The 10,890-nt window shown below is 40.6% G+C and overlaps 1 non-coding gene across 1 annotated transcript; it reads right to left on the bottom strand.

The window, feature by feature from the left end:
• Positions 1–235: 235 nt before the first annotated feature.
• Positions 236–329, bottom strand: LOC127753574 (small nucleolar RNA Z256). The gene has a single exon (XR_008012630.1). It is a non-coding gene; the product is annotated as a small nucleolar RNA Z256 (small nucleolar RNA).
• Between the last annotated feature and the right edge of the window lie 10,561 nt (positions 330–10,890).

Below are 10,890 nucleotides of genomic sequence, written 5' to 3' on the forward strand. Positions count from 1 at the left end.
GGCGCTGCTCGCGCTGAGTGAAGTTTTGCGGGGCCACCACTTGATGAAGTCTTCGTTCTTGCAGCCTTGGTGGAATGCCGCCATTACCTCGGTGTCCTTGACATAAGGGATTGTGTTACGCCGTTCTATGAAGCGGTGGATGTAGTCGGCGAAGCGCTCACCGTCACCTTGTGTGATCGGATAGAGGTCGCAGTGGGTGCTGGGATGAGGGAAGGTGCCTTGAAAGTTGGCGATGAACCGAGCCTTCAGCTCGGCCCAGCTGTTGATGGTATACTCGGGGAGGGCAGTCAACCAAGCCCTAGTGGATGGTGTTAACATGCTCTGGGGTCGATCTTGCCATCGTACTTGTCAATACCCATGGGTTTATGTTGGTGGGCCACTGTACCCAGCAGAGTGGTTCAGTGAATGCCGGGATGCCCTTGACCGTGTCGTCACGGCAATGTCGTGGATCGGGGGAGAGGTCGATGTAGTCGTGCATGGGACGGTCGTCGATGTGACCGTCCGGCATGCGCTTGACATGTCGTCGTCCTGCTTCTTCATCGATATTGTGGATGCAGAGTTGTTCCGTGTCTCGTTGTCGACGCCTCTCGTTCAGAACGTTACGGAGGTCGGCATTGAGTCGTCGGTTGGAGTCGATCTTCTCGCGCAGGTCGCTGTGGGTGTTCGGGTATGAGCTTCTTGCTTGCGGGGTCTAGTGGCGATCGTGCTGCTGACGAGAGGGACCTTGGAGGACGATGCGCCAACCGCGGATATGGTGGGGGCCATCTCCATGTGTTGTACGGCGGTGGCTTCCACCATAACCTTGATTTGGCCGATAGTAGAGTTGACAACCATGTACTCATTGAAGTTGATGTTGTCTGGCGATGCCTTGGTTGCCACGATGTTGTGCTTAGGGGTCATGAAGACGTCACCCATCTTTGCTTGGAAGCTGGCGTACCGAGTCGCTCGTCCATGCTGGCGCAATTCTTCCATGTGTCAGTTGAGGTCTTCCTGTTGTTGCTTGATGCAGCGTTCCTCCTTTTATCGCTCCTGCTTCTCTGCCTCCGTTTCCGGGCAAATCACGACGAAGACGTCTCGTGAAGGGCGAGGAGACATCGGCGTGCTCCGAAACTTTCCGACTCAAAGTCGGAGAGGTGCACGAATTTGTCGAGGAACCCGACCAAGCGAGGCCCTAGTTCGTGGGCTAGCTGTGGATGTGGTGCGCCTTCCCTGCCGCCATCGACGGAGATCTTAGCGCGATGGTTTTGGCGGCGATGGTGGTGAAGTTGCTGATAACGAAGGTTAGCTAGGGTACCGTGGTCGGCGGCGAGGTGCTGGGTGAAGCAGGCTTGAGGAAGCCGTCTTTGTTTGCGGTGAAGTCGAAGGAGCCGCAGTAGAATGCTGCATCTGTGGGGAAGCGGAGTGCCTGGGTGCAACCGATCATGCTGGGGCTCGCTTGGACTAGTTCGCTAACGTCGTTGGTGATAAACATGAAGGAGCCGAAGGTGATGAGAGTGGTGGAGGGGAATGTGGTGGTCGTCATGAAGGTGACTCCGTGAGCTGCCATCTCCTCCTGCCAACTGTTGATTTCTAAGATCGGCAATATAATTTATGGGGTGCACAAAATCGAGGAGAGATGGTGACACAAATCTTATCTTATAAACCGATTTTAGGGATGAAAATCAGGCATGTGATTGGGCCACGTGGCCTCCTGAGAATTTAGGGTTAGCTCCCGTGAAAATTAGCCACGTGTCCCCTGTGCAATCGCTGATTTTGCAGCGATTTTGCTCTGATTCAGTTTGAGCGTTGGTTGTGTAATGTCCCGTGTAACTTCCAGATAAATCTAGGAATTTTGCTTAGGTAAAAAAAAAAAACTTTGGAGCTAAATAGTAAAACCATAGATCGAAAAAAAAAGAGTAAATATATACAAACACTAGTATGTAGTAGATAATAGAGGCATCTAGAAAATCCTTCTTCTGTAATGTGATAATATAAATTTATTAAATCTTACAAATTCTAAAATCTTATATGCAAAACTTTATATTTTGAGGACTACCGGCATCTTGCAAAAATATTTTTATATTTGCGGTTTTTAAATAAAACGGCAGTTGAATAAGGTAAATACTATTAGGCCACGTTTGGTTGTTTACCAACTTGAGTTATACACCCATCTGGACAAGCTTGCTATCTTATCTTATCATGCGAATTCGATGCAAAAAATCGCAAGGAAAATTGTGCCACGTGGCAGCACCGGTTTCGTGGAACAAGGCTCGATCTTGCTAGCGTGCGGGCAGCGATCCTGAAACGCTCGTGTGCGTTCGTGCAACGGGCGTCCAGAAGTTTCTATCGATCAAGCAATTAGATGATTTAGATCCATGGGTATAAGGTCATGGCTCAGCAGGCTATGTGATGGCACAAGAACACACTAGGTGAAACGTATGAGATATTACGTATGCATGTAGCATACAAATACCCAATGCATTAACTAGGGAAAAAAAGGTTGTGGGAGAGAATGCGCTGAGACCATTACCAACAGCCCGGCCGACATCACTTCTGATACTATCTTTGCTAAACCGCTTATCACTAATTAAAAAATATAAAAGCAAATGCTACAAAATAAACTTCGATAAAAAAAAGCACAAAATCAACTTTAAAATTAAGTTTTAAAATACAAAATTTGACATAAGCTCAAGTATAAGCGAAAAAAATAGGGCTATTCATCCCAACCATTTTTAGGGCTTGTTCGGATTACTGGATAGGAAAAATATAGGATAGAAAATGTATCGAAATAGGAATGATAAACAAAGAAATAAGAAAGTTGAGGGTATTCGGGTTATAGGAAGTTGATTGCATAGAACTTGTATGTAGAGAGAGAGATAGAGCGCGCGCTTGAGATAGATAGGGTATTCAGATTACATGAAGTTGATTACATAGGACAAAAGAGATAAGCTCATGAGAGACTTTTCATATTAAAAATGCTCCAAAACTTATATAAAATTTGGGTATTCCTTAGAAATTTGTTAGGATTTAATAGTTTTCAATAATCCTTTAGTTCAAAAATCATATAGCAAAATTTCCTATAGAAAAATTTATTGTTCCTATACAGAATAAAAAATTATATATTTTTCTTTCAAATAAATGGGTACCATGCGTGGCAAAGCCACACAATTTTTTAGTCTTATAAACCGATTTCAGGGTTCTAACCCTGCCTAGAGATTGGGCCACGTGGCACCACGCTTCGAGCCGCAGCAGGGTTCTCAGCTGGAGAAGCGGCCACGTATTCGCACCCCTCCCGCGGCCATCCGATGACATATCAACGGTGGAGAAAAAAAGTCCAGAAGTACAGAAAAAAATCACAATGAAAAAAACAAAATCCTCAAGAACAATAGATTCCTCTATACTAATCACCGTGCCGTCGCGGAGCTGACAATGACTAGGACGATGACCTTTGAGCTCGATGTACCACTGGGAGCTCTTTGGCACCGCCCCGCCTTGCCTCGATCGGCGCCGCCGACACCTGCTTCGAGCTACGACGATGAAGCGAGGAGGGGGAAGCGGAGGATCTGGTGAAGGAGTTGAAGACGACACTGGACGGGGGTGACGTCGGCGGATAAGGAAAGGGGGAGGCGTCGCCCTGGCCTGTCTTCTACCTCCGCGCTGGTGCCGGAGGCCCTAAGCTCGCTGGCCTGCGCGAGGCCTCGATGCGCGCCTGCCCTGGAGCTGACCGGCCAGCGCCGCCTCGGAATGAGGACTAGGGGCGGCGGCGGCGGCTCGATCTGCCCCGCCCGCCGGAGGTCCACGCCGTCGCCAGATCAACGGGGAGCGGCTCGGCTCGACACCACCCTGCTCGTCGCCCGCCTCCTCGACCGCCTCTGCACCAATCGCCTTCTCGACAGCTTCCACGCCGCTTCCGCCGCTCACACCGCCTTCTCAACCGCTTCCTCCACTACCGCGGCCTCATCTCGGTTCACCTCGTCGCCCACCCAGAACGAGGCGTTGCCGGGAGAGGGTAGAGGCGGCGGCGCCATGGAGATAAGAGGGGAAAAACGGTGCTGCCGAGGAGCTCTTCGCCGAATATCGGAGGCGGAGACGACGACGGAGATGGTGGTGGCAGGTAGGCAGGCCGGGCGGCGGTGAGGCAGATAGAATAGGAGAGGCCGCCGGGCATCCGGCTCCTTTTAATCCGCCGCTGTTTCTCCTGCAACTACTGCCTCCGTCATGATTCATGAGTGAGAGAAAACGGGGTGAACTGTAAACACAGATATGGACGACGAGGCATATCCGCATATGGATTGAGCAAGTCACCAGTCCTAACCTGCACGTGGCATCGTGCTGCTAGCAATTTTTCATTTTTCACCCCTAATATAATTTTTATCCTAAACTTCACTAAATACAAAATATTTTTGAAAAGAACCCTCGGTTAGTATTCACATATTGATGTCCAGACCTTGGAAGTTTTAACTATTCAATACTTATAAGTACAAAGCGTAAACTTTGATGGCTCTGCATATTAAGTTGACCATAGGAGTCATTTACCTAAAAAAAATTACTTAAATTTCATAATTTTACTTAAATTTGACAATTGTAAATCCTATTAATTCACTGGTTCTAACAAAATACTAGAACCAGTGAAAATTGCTTTTTTATTAAAAATATTGTTGTCAAGCTACATTAAAAAAAACAATTTTCATATGTTGTATCCATTAGCTATATTAGTACTAAAATGCTATATATATATATATATATATATATATATATATATATATATATATATATATATATATATATATATATATATAGTGACTAGGGGTCTAGTCACCAGATATGAGGATAGGAATGCAGTATCTATATGCAATCTTGGATGTGAGATTAGTATGTGACAATTGGATGGCAATCCAGGTTGTTAATTTTTATTTTATTTTTTTTATATTATTATGCAAATATAAATGCAGTACAGGAAATAAAGACAAGCTGTAAATACGAATTATGTACAAGATATAAAATTAGATATTTAGAACATAGTAGGTTTATATAGAACGGTCTAGGTGTTCATTCATATACCTTGATAGGTTGAAGGTAGATCCTTCTGAAGATTACACCAAGGACTTGGTACAACACATTCGTAATTATACAGGTACAGGACTCTCACAAGGACTCTTACATAGACTCTCACACTTAGACTCTCATGAGTCTTTTATTTAGGTTATACTATAGTACTAACACTTAGATGGAGTGGAGTGGAGTGTGATGGCTGGTGGAGAGGTGAGAAGAATGGTTGAGTGAGATGTGTTGTGTGTGAAATGCGATGCCTCTGAAGTATGATGGTGAGCCCCTTATATAGCGCTCGGTAGAGAATCTTCATGATATCTCTTCTTGACTTCAAAGAGTTCATGATATCCCTTTAGACTTTATGGAGAGAATCTTTGGTGATGACGCTTTTGACCTTCAATAAAGATGTCATAATATCGCCTTTTGACCATGGACTTATCTTATCTGGAATAGTGTAGATTCCTTATCTTGAATAGTGATCTTTGTCGGGAATGACAAGATCTTTACTCATTATCTTGGTGACAAGATCTGTAGTCATATCTCGACTAAATGTGTGTTGGATTGAAATCTGATATTCCTTCATCTTAATCATTATCTTGCTTAATTGAGTAATAAGGAGGTATTGGCGAAGATGGCTTAATTTGGCTGCACTGTACCATATCTTCGTCTAGACTTCTGCATGTAGAACTAGATTTTGGGGATTCTTCCAATCTTTTAAACATAGTTTCATATACTTGAAGTTGCAATTCTCCCTTTGTCAACTCGGGTCTTGCCTTTAATAATTCTCTTGTTATATCTTCTTTTAATTGAGCCACATGAGATTTCTTGTTTTTGGCTCGAAACTTTCTTCCTTCAATTACTGGTGTGATTGCAAACTTATCCCACCATCTTGCATAATAGTTTCGCTTTAAGGTTGCTGGGAACTCCATTCTTTGAATATTGAGGTCCCATTTTAGTATCCAAGGCATCCCTGTTTCGGCACAAAATTGCATAAGGTTCAAAGGATATTCCTTGAGATCCTTTTTTGATTCTTGTGTAATAACTTTGATGATTTCTTGTGGTAGGATTTCAGGAATGGCCCCTGCTTTCAGCCACCAATTACTGAAAAACCACAGTGGTATCTCCTCACATCCTTCTTTGAAGCGAATAAACCATGAATGCTTCATCTGGGAATTTTGTACAAGGAGTACTCTTTCCCAGGCCTTCTGATAATCCCAATAGTTATATCTTTTATTTGCACAGGATGTAGAATATATAGTCCTGGCTACATAAGGATTTGATGATTTATCCCAATCATCGATACTTATAATTTTTTGGATCAATAATTTTGTGAATCCCAATTCATCACCATTCCTTGTATGGAATATCTGTGCACTTCTTGTCTCGCATAATATGGTCTCATAATAATTTTGATCTTTCCCTGGATATTCAGGGATAAAATATTGGTGTTGTGGGAAATACTTTCCCATAATCTTGATAATATTGAGATCAGAGTCTCCAAATTCTAATGGCAGAATTACTTCCTCTATATTGAGGATATAAGATGAATTATTCCCATACTTTTCTTGAACTGTAGGGGTTCTAGGAATAATATTTCCTAGTTCATTATATTTATGCTTATTTGGTGAACTTTCTGTAGTTCTCCCTTGGGCTGATAAGTCCCTTTTAGGTGCCATAGCCCTGTAAAAATTCACGAGATAAGAAATCTGGTAGGGAGTTTAATTCTCCCTTGATATGTTGTATTTCAAAGTCAAAGCATGATAATATTGCTTGCCATCTGGCAAAAATTTGTGTGGAGACTAAGTTCTCCACATCCTTTTGGAGGACATCTTTTGCTGCCTTACAATCTATACGCAGCAAGAATCTTTGATTCAATAATTCTCCTTGGAATTTTGATATGACCTTTACTATGGCCAATATTTCTTTTTTGATGGTTGAATAATTTTTTTGAGCCTCATTCCAGGTCCCAGAGGTGAACCTGACCAGCTGCTCTCTGGAATCCTTTTTTTGTTTAAGAATTCCTCCATAACCATGATCTGAGGCATCTGATTCGATAATTTTGAAGGCATCTTGATCTAGGATATAAAGACAGGGCAAGGTTTTGACCTTACCTTTGATCTTCTTAACAGCTTGAGTATGTTTAGCTGTCCAAGCTGGAGGCTTTTTCTTCAACCTCTCGGTTAAAATCTTTCTGTCTTTTGCAAGATCTTTATAAAAATCGGAGACATAGTTTAAACACCCTAGAAATCTTTGCAACTATGTTTTATCTTTTATCTCATCTGGAAATTTTTCTGCAAATTCTATTACTCTTGCTACTGGTTGGACTCGATCATATTGAATTTTATAACCAAGAAACTGAACATTAGTTTGGAAAAGTTTGTTTTTCTTAGCAGAGACTACTAAACCGTTTTGAACTATGATTTTATAAAATATATTAAGGTGTTTCCAATGTTGGTCAACATCTTGGGAAAATATTAAGACATCATCTATATAAACTATAATAAAGGATGTAAAGGGAAGGAAAATCTCATTCATGATTTTTTGGAACTCAGAAGGAGCATTTTTTAAACCAAACGGCATTACGTTCCACTCATAATGACCAAAAGGAGTAGTAAAGGCAGTTTTATATCTATCCTCTTCTTTTATTTGGACTTGCCAAAACCCAGACTTCATATCAAATTTAGAATATATCTTTGAACCCTGAATCCTTCGTATTAAGTCATGCTTATAAGGTATTGGATACCTTATCCATTGTAGGACTTTATTGAGGGGTTTGTAATTAATAACTAGCCAAGGAACTCCTCGTTCTTTTTCAGCAGCATTTTCTACATAGAAGGCTGCACAACTCCAAGGAGAGGAACTTTTCCTTATTAAGCCTTTATCTAGCAGGTTTTCTATTTCTTTCTTGCAAATTTCTAAAAGTCGACTATTCATCTGAATGGGCCTTGCTTTAGTGGGAATCTTATCTTCATTAAAATTAGAGATATAAGGAAGACCTACAACATGCTTTTACCTATGCCAAAAAGCTGATGGGAAATCAGAACATATATCTTTTATGAACTTTTTTTCTAACAGTATAATTTTTTCTTGAAACCTTGGATCATCAAGGGTTTGGGAAATCCTAGCATTTTTTTATTTCAGAAGATATGTCACTCACAAATTGCTCTTTTTTGTGTGATAATCTCCTTTAAATAGTTTAACATGGTTTGCTCGGGTTTAGAAGAAAATTTTAACTTAACATTTTTGTCTCTGATTCTAAACTGGATACCTTTTTCAGTAACAATAAAGGGTTTTATTAGGGATAACAATGGCGTTCCCAAAATAACTCCTTGCTTTAGATCTTTTATAAGCAAAAAGGAAGTTTTAATGCCGACTCCATTTATGCAAACATGAATAGAAGGGATTTTGTAATTGACTTTTAGTAAATTTCCATCTGCAGCGTGAATTTTATGGGAGTATTTTTCAAAGTATTTGAATGGGATAATACCTTCACGAATGCAGTTCACATCAGCTCCTGAATCAATTAAAGTCTTATAGCTGAATTGGAATCCATCATTGAATTTGTACCTTACTTCTGCATACCATTTCTGCTTAACATAACTGTTGATGGAGTTGACAACCTCTTCATCTTGGCCCATGCAACTATTATTTTGTAATTCTAGACTTCGAATTTTACCCTTTAAGTCTCTTAATTCCTTTTTAGTATAATTTTGTTCTTGGAAGAGGTCATTAATCTTAAGTTTTCTTTTGGTCCTTTCTTCCTATGGATTAAAAGTGCCAAATTGATTTGTATCAGAAATAACAAATATGCTTCCAAAAAGATCTTGCTTATGGACTAGGATTTCATTATTTGTGCATAAGGCTTCAGCCGAGATTTGGTTTTGAGATTTTCTTTCAAAGGAGTTTTTGGTTTGAGAATGGTAACAAAGTGTTTTATTTGGATTGGGTTGGATATAGATCTTGGAGGAGAGAACATTATGGAACAATCTAAATTTTGATCTAGTAATACCTTTAGGATCATTGATTATGTTGTAGAAAGAGGTATTGATGATTCTGGTAATATAACTCTCGAGGTTTCTGTTTACCGAAGAGTCGATTTTGTTATAAAAGGAAGAAACTTCTTTTTGGAGCGTCAATTTATCGTAAGATGACGCTTGGATTCTTGTCAAGGAATTAGACATCTGGTCATTAGTATTAGGAAAATTGTTGGGAATACCAAAGAATTTGGCTACCTTATCTTTAGGAGTGGCAGTTGGAATAAGTATAGTTGTAATAGGATAAGAATAAGGCAAAAGATAGGTTTCAGATTGAGGTATAGATACCTCAAATTGAGAGTGGGAAGAAGGCTCTTCATGGCTTCTTAGAATAATGAGTTCCATAGGAATTGTTTTGGAATCTTGTTGTTCAGGGGATAGATCTTGAGTTTTCTGTTGTTCTACTAAATATCCTAGGAAATTATTCTCTATGGATTTCTCATAAGTGCTTTCTGGAAAACAATTTTTTCCTCTGATATCCTGAGATTGTTGGGTAAGTTTAAAAGGAGAATAAGTAATATACGTTTTACTGGTTGACCCATAATCTGAAAAGACCTTAATTACTGACTTGTCATGTTCTTGTTTTCTCTATTCATTACATACCCCTTTTCCTTTCTTCTGGGTCTTAAAAAATTCTTCAAAATATATAATCTGGCTATTCTCATACTAGAACAGAGACGTGCTGGTATCAGAGCCAAGTGCTCGTAACCTCCCCAAGCCATCTTCTCCGAAAGGGGTCGGGAAGAGGGGTCGGGGAAGAGGGGTTTGAACGTCTCTGTTCTGGCTTGTCTAAGAGATTGCAGAACTAAAAGGTTCAAAGATTCCTTACTTGGCATGGTGGAAGCCAGCCTCAGTAATGGTCCTGTTTATTTTAACACCTTTCCTGATTTTTCTGTATCCCTCTTAGACACAGATATCCATAAAGTTCTCACTCTCAACTTACAAACATCTGGTTATGAACTAGAACCAGGGAGTGAAAACATCTCCGTTACCTATAGAGTTTACTACAAAGCCATGACAACTTTAGCACCTTGTGCCAAACATTATACACCAAAAGGCCTAACCACTCTCCTTCAAACCAATCCTAATAACAGATGTACTACCCCCAAAACCCTGAAATGGGATGAGATCACCCTGCCTGAGAAATGGGTTTTATCTCAAGCTATTGAACCTAAGTCTATGGATCAATCAGAAGTCGAATCCTTGATTGAAACACCAGATGGAGATGTTGAGATAACATTTGCTTCAAAACAAAAAGCCTTTCTCCAGTCTAGACCTTCTGTCAGTCTAGATTCTAGGCCTAGGACAAAACCTTAAAATGTTGTCTATGCTACCTATGAAGACAACTCCGACGAACCTTCAATCTCAGACTTCGATATCAATGTTATCGAGCTTGATGTTGGCTTTGTTATTGCCATAGAAGAAGATGAGTTTGAAATTGATAAAGATTTGCTTAAAAAAGAACTCAGGCTTCAAAAGAACCGACCCAAGATGAAAAGATACTTTGAAAGGGTCGATGAACCATTTAGACTAAAGTTAAGAGAACTTTGGCACAAAGAAATGAGAGAACAAAGGAAGAACATCTTTTTCTTTGATTGGTATGAAAGTAGCCAAGTCAGACACTTCGAAGAATTCTTCAAAGGAAAAAACATGATAAAAAAAGAGCAAAAATCCGAAGCAGAAGATTTAACTGTTATCAAGAAGGTTTCTACAGAATGGGAGACAACCAGTGGAAACAAGGTAGACTCTGTTCATCCTCCATTTGAATCCATTCAATTATCTCATAATGGAGGAAAAGCTTGTCCACTAAAAAGTATTTCTAAAAATA

This window comes from Oryza glaberrima, chromosome 10 (genome assembly GCF_000147395.1).
Source record: "Oryza glaberrima chromosome 10, OglaRS2, whole genome shotgun sequence".
In the NCBI taxonomy this organism is placed as follows: Eukaryota; Viridiplantae; Streptophyta; class Magnoliopsida; order Poales; family Poaceae; genus Oryza; species Oryza glaberrima.